We start from the raw sequence: 15,000 nt of genomic DNA, 5'->3' as shown, positions 1-15,000 counted from the left end.
GAAAGAAGTAACGGAAAACGATACATTGTAATAGGACATTATGTTTATTTTAAAACGGAAGGATTTGCCGGACCGCTTGTAAAGGAGGTTGATGTTCCTCCTTATGTTTTCCAAGCTTGAATAATTATCTTCGGTAATTTCCGGCATAGCGAGTTAGCGGGTAATGGGGGGTAATTTACCGTGTATTGTTGGTCCGTGATCTGAATGAAGCCAGAAGAAATTTTCGGTGTCTTACGCTCAAGTATTTAATCCACTTTCCTGGTAATTTTTAGCCCCAGTGATGAGTGTAGAGAAGTTTTGCGTGACAGAATTAGAACTATATAGTGCTACTACTCTCTCAGTAAAGTGTAAAGCAGGATTGAAAATTGCTTAGATATTTGTTCATTAACATTCTCTCTCTCTCTCTCTCTCTCTCTCTCTCTCTCTCTCTCTCTCTCTCTCTCTCTCTCTCTCTCTCTCTCTCTCTTAAAAGACCGCATCGATGAGGTAATTTCTCCCCGTGTGAATTGCAAATTAATTTTGCATGTTTTTTTCTCTTTCCTTATGAAACACACAAAACCTCACAAATGCGCACGTGTACAAACGCTATCTCAAATTTGTATTTGGTATAAATAGTGTAGATGTCTGAATTAAAAAAGAAAAAACAGGAGGTGCATGACACGTGGTTTTAGCACTACATCGTTATATCTCCCCATCCCCTTGTGAAGTGTGAGTCCAAGGTATGGTAAATTACAAAGCCTTTTTGAGAAAATATTCTTGTTTTCAATTTTTCCTTGAATATGTAAACAAACATTGCACTGAATAATTAAATTCAAACACTATAACGATATCCCAAAATTCGACGCTAGCAGGTAGTAGCCTATGCAACTTCATTAAGAAAACTTGACAGAATTTATTCAAAAGAATTTCTAATGTGAATTGTTCTTTTCGATGAAGTCTTCACTGGAATATCTGTTAGGTAATTAGAGTTCAACTTTACAGAAATGTTCATGGTTTAATCTTATACGTGTTGAAAGCCTTGTACACTTTGAAAGCCTTAGGACAGCCAGGGATTTTTAGAAAAAAGAGATTAGTAAGAAATGTAAAGGGGTTATATTTAGACACACATCTATCATATTTCTGACTTCTCACGAGAGAGAGAGAGAGAGAGAGAGAGAGAGAGAGAGAGAGAGAGAGAGAGAGAGAGAGAGAGAGAGATAAAACATATTCTAGACCTTTTCTCTGCAACCCACAATTTGCAACCAGAAATACATAATTAGTTGATACCTGGTTTTGTCCGTTATTATAACAGCAAGGACTCTGGTTGCCTTTCCTTCCCCCTCCCCCCCCCCTTATGGATTCTCCTCTGCACCTCCCTTCCCTTGGGGTAAATTAAGAGAGCTCGGCTTCGCTAATGGCGGACTGGTGTATATTCTCCTTACTTGCTGAGTGCTTTAATGTGGATAATGGCGGAGGCGAGAGAGTGCTTTGTTATATTTGGGTATGAGAGAGAGAGAGAGAGAGAGAGAGAGAGAGAGAGAGAGAGAGAGAGAGAGAGAGAGAGAGAGAGAGCCTCGTTGATTCTTACAAGAAGAAACTACAAGCAACATTTTGAGAGGTGCCATGCACTGAAACATTATTGGAGCTAATTATATTGGTGAGAAAAAACAACATCGGGGAGAATGTTTTCTTCTAAGAAGAAGAAGGAGAGAGAGAGAGAGAGAGAGAGAGAGAGAGAGAGAGAGAGAGAGAGGGAGAGAGAGAGAGAGAGAGAGAGAGAAAATTGCCATGTTATAAGTAACTGTCATTTTCTAGTTAAGTAGATGTTCCAGAAAGGTTAAAAAACATATCTTAATACGAGGATTCATTTGCAAGTGTCTAATGGGATCCTGGGTCTTGTTTTATGTTTTCTGATTGCAAACTTGCCGAAGCCTTATGCGAACTAAATGTATTGTTTGTTCTCATATTCATTTTTTTTCTTCCTGTTCTCACCTTGACAAAGCAAATGATGATTGGGTTATATTTTTCTCTCCCGCAATCTGCTCTTCATCTGCAAAGCGATACGGACAACACGATTTTTCAGACATGAAATGTACTTATTTCGAACGCTCTGTGGTTTGGTGATTTTTTCATGGAGTGTACTTATTTGGAATGTACTGTGATTTGTTGATTTTTCCTTCATGGAGTGTACTTATTTTGAATGTACTGTGATTTGGTGATTTTTCCTTCATGAAGTGTACTTATTTTCAATGTTCTGTGATTTGGCGATTTTTTTCATAACGAAGTGTATTTATTTTGAATGCTTTTGGATTTGGTGATTGTTCCCTCATGAAGTGTACTTATTTTGAATGTTCTGTGATGTGGCGAGTTTTCCTTCATGTAGTGTTCTTATTTTAAACGGTATGTTATTTGGCGAATTTTCAATGGTGTACTTATTTTGAATGGTCTGGGATTTGGCGACTTTTCCATGAAATTTACTTAAATTGAACGCTGTGAGATTTGGCGATATTACCTTCAGGCAGTGTTCTGATTTTAAACACTGGAATTTGGTGATTTTACCTTCATGAAGTGTATTTATCTTAGACACTTTGGGATTTGGTGATTTTACCTTCATGAGGTGTACTTATTTTAGACACTTTGGGATTTGGTGATTTTACCTTCATGAGGTGTACTTATTTTAGACACTTTGGGATTTGGTGATTTTACCTTCATGAGGTGTACTTATTTTAGACACTTTGGGATTTGGTGATTTTACCTTCATGAAATTTACTTATTTTAAACACTGGGATTTGGTGATTTTACCTTCATGAAGTGTACTTATTTTAGACACTTTGTGATTTGGTGATTTTACTTTCATGAAGTGTACTTATTTTAGACACTTTGGGATTTGGTGATTTTACTTTCATGAAGTGTACTTATTTTAGACACTTTGGGATTTGGTGATTTTACCTTCATGAAATTTACTTATTTTAAACACTTTGGGATTTGGTGATTTTACCTTCATGAAGTGTACTTATTTTAGGCACTTAGTGATTTGGTGATTTTACCTTCATGAGGTATATTTATTTTAAACATTTTGGGATTTGGTGATTTTACCTTCATGAAGTGTATTTATTTTAGACTCTCTAGAATTTGGTGATTTTACCTTCATGAAGTGTATTTATTTTAGACACTTTGGAATTTGGCGATTTTACCTTCATGAGGTGTACTTATTTTAGACATTTTGGGATTTGGTGATTTTTACCTTCATGAAGTGTACTTATTTTAGACACTTCGGGATTTGGTGATTTTACCTTCATGAAGTGTATTTATTTTAGACTCTCTAGAATTTGGTGATTTTACCTTCATGAAGTGTATTTATTATAGAAATTTTGGAATTTGGTAATTTTACCTTCATGAGGTGTACTTATTTTAGACACTTTGGGATTTGGTGATTTTACCTTCATGAGGTGTACTTATTTTAGACATTTTGGGATTTGGTGATTTTTACCTTCATGAAGTGTACTTATTTTAGACATTTTGGGATTTGGTGATTTTACCTTCATGAGGTGTACTTATTTTAGACATTTTGGGATTTGGTGATTTTACCTTCATGAGGTGTACTTATTTTAGACACTTTGGGATTTGGTGATTTTACCTTCATGAGGTGTACTTATTTTAGACATTTTGGGATTTGGTGATTTTACCTTCATGAAGTGTAGCCTACTTATTTTAGTCACTTTGGGATTTGGTGATTTTACCTTCATGAGGTGTACTTATTTTAGACACTTTGGGATTTGGTGATTTTACCTTCATGAAGTGTACTTATTTTAGACATTTTGGGATTTGGTAATTTTACTTTCATGAAGTGTACTTATTTTAGACATTTTGGGATTTGGTAATTTTACCTTCATGAAGTGTACTTATTTTAGACATTTTGGGATTTGGCGATTTTACCTTCATGAAGTGTACTTATTTTAGACTCTCTAGAATTTGGTGATTTTACCTTCATGAAGTGTACTTATTTTAGACATTTTGGGATTTGGTGATTTTACCTTCATGAGGTGTACTTATTTTAGACATTTTGGGATTTGGTGATTTTACCTTCATGAAGTGTAGCCTACTTATTTTAGTCACTTTGGGATTTGGTGATTTTACCTTCATGAGGTGTACTTATTTTAGACACTTTGGGATTTGGTGATTTTACCTTCATGAAGTGTACTTATTTTAGACATTTTGGGATTTGGTAATTTTACTTTCATGAAGTGTACTTATTTTAGACATTTTGGGATTTGGTAATTTTACCTTCATGAAGTGTACTTATTTTAGACATTTTGGGATTTGGCGATTTTACCTTCATGAAGTGTACTTATTTTAGACTCTCTAGAATTTGGTGATTTTACCTTCATGAAGTGTACTTATTTTAGACACTTAGTGATTTGGTGATTTTACCTTCTTGAAGTGCACTGATTTTGAACGCTCTGGGATTTGGCTAATTTTTATTCATGAAATGTAGCCTACTTATTTTAAATGTATTGGGATTTGGCGATATTTCATTCATGAAGTGTACTTATTTTAAACACTTTGGGATTTAGCGATTTTATCTTCATGAAGTGTAATTTTAAACACTATGGGATTTGGGGATTTTGTTTTCATGAAGTGTACTTATTTTAAACATTTTGGGATTTGGTGATTTTACCTTCAGGAAGTGTAGCCTACTTATTTTAAATGCTTTGGGATTTGGCTATTTTTCCGTCATGAAGTGTACTTATTTTGAACACTCTGGGATTTGGGTATTTTATATTCATGAAGTGTTGCCTACTCATTTTAAACTCTTTCGGAATTGGCTATTTTTCCTTTATGAAGTGTATTTATTTTGAACGCTTTAGGATTTAGCTATTTTTTATTCATGAAGTGTAGCCTACTTATTTTAAATGCTTTGGGATTTGGCGAATTTTCTTTCATGAAGTGTACTTATTCTGAAGACTCTGGGATTTTGCTATTTTTTTTATTCATGAAGTGTAGCCTACGTATCTAAAACGCTTTGGAATTTAACGATTTTTTCCTTCATGAAGCGTACTTATTTTTAACGCTTTGGGATTAGGCTATTTTTTATTCATGAAGTGTAGCCTACTTATTTCAAACGCTTTTGGGATTTTGTGATTTTTCCTTCATGAAGTGTACTTATTTTGAATGCTCTGGGATTTTTCTATTTTTTTCATTCATGAAGTGTACATATTTTGAACACTTTGTTATTTGGCTATTCTTTAGTCATGAAATGTAGCCTACTTATTCTAAACGCTCTGAGATTTGGCGATGTTACCTTCATGAAGTGTACTTGTTTTAAACGCTACTCATTTTGAATGGTGTGGAATTCTGCGATTTTTTCTTCATGAAGTGATTTGTACTTATTTTGAACGTTGTGGATTTTGATGATTTTCATTCATGAAATGTACTTATTTTGGCCTTTTTTTTTTGGGGGGGGGAGGAATTGGCGATTTTTCCTTCATTTGTGATGGCCTATTCGAAACGTCTCTGCCTGGTGATCACCGGACTAAGGTTCGGGTCATATTTAAACTCGTTAGTTTCTTTAGTGTTATAACCTCACCATTTTTGTGAGCATAGGAGGGAGGGGGGCCATGTATGGGGAGCCTATAGGTCTACCTGCTGTGTCTTCAGGCCTTGGACGTGGATCATATTGTGGTCAGTCTCCAGGACATTATCCTGCTTGCTAGGGCAATGTCACTGGCCCTTGCCTCTGCCACTTATGAATGTTAATTTAACGGGTTTTCCTTCATGAAGTGTACCTATTTTGAACGTTCTGTGTTCTTTTCCTGTAATTTTTCTTTATTCGAATGTTCACAAGAATGTATTATCTCGATTTTTTAAAGAATTTCTCGCAATCTAGATCTGGACAGTTGTCTATCAAAACCGGGTAATTTGTTTGATCATGCTATGTGTTAAAACCTCCTTTTATTCTTTTACTTCTGGAATTGTGTAAATTAAAAAAAATCCACTTGCTGTTCATGGAAGTTCTCAACTCTCTGAAACAATCCTTTTTTTCTAGTGTGACTCGTCCATTCACGGTTAAATTTTTTCAAGAATTATTATTATTATTATTATTATTATTATTTTTTTTTTTTTTTTTTTTTTTATCAGGGTCTTCTTAAGTGGAGCCTCCTGAAGCTGTTTAATTAAAGGCTAATTAATTCCTGGCCTAAATTTCAACGTTTTCCAACGAACATCATTCCATTGCATATGCAACGTGCACATCTTTACGGTATTGCAAATGCAGGGATAACCGTGTTATTAATTCAATTGTTGGTAATCTGCTTTTCCCCATATCCGGCGTAAGTAAGGTACGCAATTAATTGACAATGAAAGGGGAAAAAAGCACGTTCCCTGCCATTATTTTACCATTTTCGCTTCATTGCTGTATTGCAGTCGTCTTCATTGCCCCGTGTTTATGCAGGAAGTTTTGATAATTTGGTAAACGAATAATTGTTAAGTCGGAATCTTGTAATTGTCGATAATGTCTGCCTATGAGTGATGATTAATGATTTCGTTCTTTATCGCCATTTCCTGCGAGGACTTTTGTGTTCAATTACGCCATCGCTTTTCTTCAGTCACTTATTCGGAAAAGGCTGTGAATATGTTTTTTGGAATTGTAGTTATAAAAAGGACGATAATATTTTAAGCACAACAACGGCAATAATAATAATAATAATAATAATAATAATAATAATAATAATAATAATAATAATAATAATAATAATAATAATAATTAATAACAATGACAATAATAATAATAATAATAATAATAATAATAATAATAATAATAATAATAAAAATAACGCCAAATTTTCGCGAACGACTCTCACCCAATCCTCAGCCCAGTCATTCCCTTTTATTATTATCGCCGGGTTGGGGGGTGGGGAAACAGCTATTTTCGGCGGCGGAGTCAAATTTATTATAACAATAAATATATTCAAATAAAATTTCAAGGGATTATGTAGATATATATATAAGCTTTATTTCTATCAATTTTCATATTCATTCCTGCTATAGGCGTCTGTCACTTTTGTTCGTAAGTGACGATATTTAGCTATAAAATCCGTGAGTAGCAGCAAACTACTAGAGTTTTACAGATATCCATATGCTTTTCACTGTGTTTGATGTGTGTTATGTAAACTACATTCATCCCAATTTTCGTATTGATACTTGCCATAGAAAGTCAGTGTACCCATTTTTTGATATCCGCGGTGGGCCGATTTTCGGCGGCGCCGTAAATTATTCGTAGAATACTTCACGTCTAAATGAAATTTACAGGGATTTATGGGATGAATATTTACTTTTTCCATACCAGTTTTTATGTTGATATTTGGTAAGAGTTGAATGGTCATTTTTGGCGGTGGAGTAAATTGTTCCCAGAATAATTCCCATATCCAAATGGAAATTTCAGTGATTGATGGGAATCATAGTTTCTCTGTTCCTGCCAAATTCCATTGTAATATCTACAATTGAAAAGACACAGATATCATGTAACCTTCTTAAATATGCTGTTAAATGTAGCAACATTACAGTGAACTGCGTGATCGTGGACGACATTAACGAGGGACAATGCCGATCTCATGAACAATATCTGTCCTGAGTTGCAGCTAATAATAATAATAATAATAATAATAATAATAATAATAATAATAATAATAATAATAATAATAATAATAATAATAATATTGTGCATTTTGGGATTTGTTTTCTCTTATTCATATGCACTCCGTTAAAAGATAACTGGTGGATTTCTTCCTGTTATCAATGAAGACTTCCTCCGGGAGAGATAAACGTTATATTATCTATATAAAAAAAACGCAAGAAAAGAAGCTATTACGGGACTTCGAAGAGCCAGAAGTTGATTCCAAAGCAATTTCTAAACCTATAGGGCCATTTCGTTAATCACCAGTCCTCTTCTGACCTTTGCAGTTCATTAAGAACTATGCAGCTAGTCATCTGTAGCGGGTTGCACCTCTGATGACAAAGGGCATAGGCTGCTAACAGTCTTATATAAAAGTATTTGCTGAAAATTGTAAGAGAAATGTCTGGTAGAGAAAAGGACTTTTTCGCACATCTGCTATCTTCCTAGATTAGATGTGAGGCTGCGGGACTTTGGTGTTATTTTCTATCCCAGATATCGTTCTTGAGTCCACTCAGTTGTAAATTAGTACCAGCAATTCCTGCTGTTAAGGAGAAGGACGTGGGATTAGCAACCTCACCCCTAAAAACTACTTAAGTTGATTACATGTTAAACGATTAACCACTTTTGGACTACCCATTTAATGAGAAAAAGTTGCATGGTTTAAAAAAAAAAAAAAAAAAACACACACTGTTACAAAGAGTGCTTGGAAAATCCCAAAAGCCAGTGGCACCATTTCTTGCTGTTAGTTTTGCAATTCTCGATTAAAGTGTAAATATTGATTTTTTATAATGTTTCTCAAGAGTAAAGTTTCTTGTGTAGTAAACGCAGCTATTAAGAGAATCCAATATGACCATGTCAAGAAGAATATACATCATCCCATTTCCTGTATTGACAAATGAATTAAACGAAATAACAGTGGAACCATAACCGAGCATCATTAAGAGCCAAATCGGAAAAAGGTTATTTCATCAGTCCACCTCTACGACAGTTGCATGTGTAATTGGTCGTAATCTCGTTGGAACCGCTCTTGAAAAGTTGGTTTGCGCGTATTACGCTATATTCCCTACGGGATACTAAATAGAGGTTATAGTTACAGTAATCTTCGACATGCGAGGAACTTGCTCGTACACATATCACTATTGACATGGAGTTTAGTTACGATGTTTTTATGGAGGTGTTTGAGTAAGGTTGGGGAAGGGTGTCATGTTTCTAAAAATAACTGAAAGCGAAGTATGGAAAGAATGTGGGCTGTTTTTTGGCTTTCATCAGAATGAGCTAATGAATCAAGAGAAAAATTCTGTAATTGCAGTTTTATTATTATGAATATTTAATTTCAATCTTGCAGTAATTCATAGTAATCTTGTCAAAACTTAAAAAAGATATATAAATCTCCCAATGCTTTGCACAGGATTGGAGAGGCGTCTTTGGGAAATTCGTTGTTCGACTCATCTGCGATCTCGCTGTTTTAAAGACTCAAGATGAAGTAGAGCTAAAGAAGGATATCTTGCTGTAAATATAACGATTTAGTAAATCTTTGCAGCAGAATTGTTTATTTTTAGAATAGTTTCCAATAGAGTAGTTTTCCCAGTAAGCAAACAAACATCACGTAGTGTACTGAATTTGTTTTTTGTTCCCTTGCTTTTGAATTTTCTTTTTATCTGTTCTCGCTTTGTTTCTTTCATGTTGCTGCCTCTTAACTTTCACAACGTAGTAGAACTGCTGGGTTATCCTCCGATTGCAGCTCCGTGATTACAATATATATATATATATATATATATATATATATATATATATATATATATGTATGTATGTATGTATGTATATATATAATTTTTTTTATTAGTAACGTGTTTCATCTAATTAGGAGTAACAATAGAGAAATATGCAACACAGTAACGCCACCGTCATCCATAAACTGTCAATCAATGGGGATCCCCTGTGCAAAACGCTTCCATAGAACTCCATATGCATAAGATTCGTTGTGGTGCTTCGGAGACAACCCCCTGCTAACACTTTAGGTGGACCTCTCTTCATTCCTCATGGAAGTACCGAATTAGACCCGCTTTACCTGAGCTTGTCCTCTCCAATCTCTTCACATGACCAAACCACCTATGCTACTTTTTTATACATCTGTCTTTCTATTTCTCACCCTCTCAGCCCTTCTTATTACACATTCTGTATGAATACGATTGAATCTCTCTCTCTCTCTCTCTCTCTCTCTCTCTCTCTCTCTCTCTGTACGCATCAATTGCAGACCTATGGGCAAATCAACACACTGTCCTCCCTGGCCAACCTGTAAACGACATTGGATTTTCATTTAAAATCTCTTCGCAAAGTTGCTGTGATTGAGGGTTTATTTTTATTTATAAAGTGTCGTATACGTTAATCTGAAATATATAATGCAATGAATTTATAATTGCCGGTATTTTTTAATGTTGCATTAAACACATGAAATAATTTCATTAAATAGTTTACATGATATTCGATAATTGAGAAATTTTAAAGAAATATCTTGTTCATTCCTTGATATTTTTTATCATATATTTCTAAGAGATAAATATGTCGATAATATCTCCTAGAAATGTTCAAATGCGCATACTGGTAATTCCTGTACGCCTTAGAAGCCATTGTTTTGATGCACTGCATATCCCACTGTCGTGTAACTTATGTTTTTGGAGGTCGTTATTACAAGTTAGGAGGTATTGCATACAAGCTCACAATGGTACATAGCTGCAATACGACAGTTATAAAGAAGGACTTACTCGCACATATGCTTATTCGCTTATGTGCGCACATGGGCGATACACACATCCAAATACACACACACATGCTTATATATGTATATGTGTATATATATATGTATATATATATATATATATATATATATATATATATATATATATATATATATATATATATATATATATATATACGCAACTATAAAATATGTACATATATTATTATTATTATTATTGTTATTATTATTATTATTATTTTTATTATTATTATTTTTATTATTATTATTATTATTATTATTATTATTATTAATATTATTATTAATAATAATAATAATAATAATAATAATAATAATAATAATCTACAACCCTAGTTGGATAAACAGAATGCTATAAGCCTAGGGGCTCCAACAGTAAAAATAGCCCTGTGAGGAAAGGAAACAAGGAAAAATAAAATATTTAAAGACCAGTAACATTAAAATATATATCTCCCATATAAACTAATCAAACTTTAACAAAACAAGAGGAAGAGAGATAAGATAGAATAGTGTGCCCAAGTGTACCCTTGAGCAAGAGAACTCTAACCCAAGACAGTGGAAGACTACGGTACAAAGGCTATGGTACTACCTAAGACTAGAACACAATAGTTTGATTTTGGAGTGTCCTCCTAGAAGAGCTGCTTACCATAGGTATTTATGTATATATGTGTATGTATATTTACATATATTTGTATGTATGTATATATGCATGTAATATATATATATATATATATATATATATATATATATATATATATATATATATATATATATATATATATATATATATATATATATATATTCAAATAAGCCATATATATTTTTGATACATTAATGTCTGGATTCTCTTAACGACCTCGGGATCAGAGCCCCAGGCGAAATCACACAAAGACAAGAGCTTGGATCCGGCCAGGAATCGAACCCTGGTCGGCAAGCTTGTATAGACAGTGACTAAGCCACTTGGCCACGTGGCTTAGTCACTGTCTATACAAGCTTGCCGACCAGGGTTCGATTCCCGGCCGGATCCAAGCTCTTGTCTTTGTGTGATTTCGCCTGGGGCCCTGATCCCGAGGTCGTTAAGAGAATCCAGACATTAATGTATCAAAAATATATATGGCTTATTTGAATATGAAAAACACGTCTAAATATGCAAAATTTATCATTTTATATATATATATATATATATATATATATATATATATATATGCATATATACATATATGATGTATATTTACATATAGATAGATAGATAGATAGATAGATATATACTTTATATGTATGACTGTCTACTTCGTTGGAAAGGAAAGTGGGCCCATAACAAGGTAACAAGAAGGTAAAAACTAACAATCCAAGGAACAAAACCGCTCCAAGTTGACGATACACAGGATCGAGGACAATCGTAGTTTCCAACACTTAATATTGGGAAGATGATATAGAAAAGCATCCCAGGGTGTGCTGTGTTATGCTTCGATGAGGACCTTGGAGGAGTGACTTCTTCGTGTGCAGGGAATCTTGTGCAACACGTGGAAAAGGATTTGTCTTTCAAAATTATTTTTTCTTAATCTGTTTAAGAAATTCTAAATCTAATAAAAAAAGCAGAATTTCTTTCAAAATTAATTTTTCATTTTTGATAAATCATACTTTTCTTTCAAACAAATTTCCGATTGTATTTTAAAATTTCTATTGTGTTTTCCATTATATAGAGGAATGTTATGAGGCAATCACTGACACTGCAGTCGGTAAAAAAGGACTAAATGGAATAACATAGAAGAAATTTTCGTATTTACCTTTGTACTTTTCTCATGGGACATTAAGCCCAAAGTTCATCCGTATATAAAAACCGTTATAGATGTGTGTCATCAGCATTATCATTGTAAGCCATTACCAGTCCACTGCAGGAAAAAGACCTCAGATATGTTCTTTCATTCTATATATATATATATATATATATATATATATATTTGTATAGAGTATATATCCGTATATATACTGTATGTATGTATGTATATATATATATATATATATATATATATATATATATATATGTAATTGTATAGATATATGTATATATAAATTCGTATAGAGTATATATCTGTATATATAGTGTATATATATGTATATATATATATATATATGTGTGTGTGTGTGTACTGTATGTTTATATATATATATATATATATATATATATGTATATATATATATATATGTATATATATATATATGTATATATCTTTATATGTATATATATGTATATATATGTGTGTATATATGTAATATATATTTATATATATATATATATATATAATTATATAGATATATGTATATATAAATTCGTATAGAGTATATATCTGTATATATACTGTATGTATATATATATATATATATATATATATGTGTGTGTGTGTGTATATATATGTGTGTATATATATATATATATATATATATATATATATATATGTATATATCTTTATATGTATATATATATATTTATATATATATATATATATATATATATGTGTGTGTGTGTGTGTGTGTGTCTGTGTGTACTTTCATAATGCATTTATATTTCGATTGGCATTCCATAATTTTTGCCTTGATACAAAAGATGAAATATTGCAAACTTCCTTCTTAAATACAAGAAATGGAAGAAGAAATCCCAAATAGATAAAATTTTGCAGAAAGAAAAAAACATGTCATAGCTTCCCCGATAATGTGACCCAAACGCAGATTAATCCTCCAAAGCATTCTTTTTTTGAACGGAACTTCAGGAAATGCTTAAATCGCATTTAACGTCGGGACCGGAGGCTCGCAACAATGAAGAGACAAATAAGATCTGTCCGTACCTTTTGTGGTTCCGTATTGTGTTGTGGTTGCCAGGTCCACCGCCAATCCATCACCAACGAAGCAAATTCTCACGTTCCCCGTTCAAGACGTTTGGCCCCTTTCCCCCTCCACCCACTCACTCCTTTTCCCTCCTAGACTTCCTATTCTCCTTCCGACCTCCTCCTACTCCTTTCGATGCTCAAATAGGACGAGAACTCCACATGCAACATTTGTAGACTTTCAAGAGAGGTGTTGTTTTGTGGTTAGAGCTCATTAGAGCATTTGGCTCAATTTTGATTTCGGTACAACTGCGCTGGGAATTCTGCGTCACTGATACCTTATATTTTAACAGAAACTGCGGCTTATTCATACATTATGTTTTAAGAAGACATGCCGGTTATTTAGAGAATTTTCACTGAACTCTTTCAGGACTTTTAGCTATGTCTGAAAAAATCAATTATGCAGCAGGAAATGTGAGGTAAACGAGATTCTTTGGCATGTTGTCACTTTTACTTCAAATTAAAGGAATTTTTATGATGTTTATTTATTCACGTTTTCTTTTAAACCATCTGCCAAAGGCATAGTCCAAACAAGCATAAATTATATATCCATGCTTTCAGTACAAATAATATTTTAGAGGATTTTTTACGATGTTTACCTCTTTACTATTTCTCTTAAACCATTTTCCAAAGCAATGCCTGAACAATATAAGTATCTTTCCATGCTTTCAATACAAATAATATTTTAGAGGATTCATTATGATGTTTATCTCTTTACTATTTCTCTTAAACCATCTGTCAAAAGCAATGCCCAAACAGTATAAAATCTCTATCCATGCTTTCAATACCTAATATATTTTCTATTTAAATCAGGTACAATGGTGTCTCATTCTTTGCCAGACAGAAATACCTTGATTGGTGTCAGCTTCTTTTCATAGGTGACAGTAAAGAAGGATATATTGTATGATTTACTATGCAGTTTTATACACCGGGATATTAGGATTTAGACTCTGCGTTTAAACATAATGACTCTCCCTAAAACAAACAAAAAATAAGTATTTGTGAATCAAAAAGATAAATATATTGATAATTATAACAATTAAGCCGATGAATGGCTGAGAGATATCCATCTGTGTCAATTCAATTATTAATTTATTTTCTTGAATTAGACATAATTTCCCAGTACCTTTGACGATGAACTTTACAAAGTTGAAAACTTCTTTCATTACTCTCATGATGTTTCTGATTAACCATTTATTTCCCATAGTGCTATGAATTTCAGTGCGTAATGATATATTAAAAAAGTTTGAAGGAAATATATACTTAGTATTGCATGGCTCATTGTCATTTTTATAAGATTAACTAGAGGTAGGATGGAATCAATTTTATATCTTTTTCTAGTTTATGATTATAACTACTGTTACAACTGCTACTATTACTACTGTTAAGGCTGCTATTATATTTAAATATATATATATATATACGTATATATATATATATATATATATATATATATATATTCAAATAAGCCATATATATTTTGATATATTAATGTCTGGATTCTCTTAACGACCTCGGGATCAGAGCCCCAGGCGAAATCACACAAAGACCAGAGCTTGGCTCCGGCCGGGAATCGAACCCTGGTCGGCAAGCTTACCAAGCTCTTGTCTTTGTGTGATTTCGCCTGGGGCTCTGATCCCGAGGTCGTTAAGAGAATCCAGACATTAATATATCAAAATATATATGGCTTATTT

This window comes from Palaemon carinicauda, chromosome 21, assembly GCF_036898095.1.
Source record: "Palaemon carinicauda isolate YSFRI2023 chromosome 21, ASM3689809v2, whole genome shotgun sequence".
In the NCBI taxonomy this organism is placed as follows: domain Eukaryota; kingdom Metazoa; phylum Arthropoda; class Malacostraca; order Decapoda; family Palaemonidae; genus Palaemon; species Palaemon carinicauda.
The sequence above is the reverse complement of the archived record's forward strand: the minus strand, read 5'-3'. Positions refer to the sequence as shown.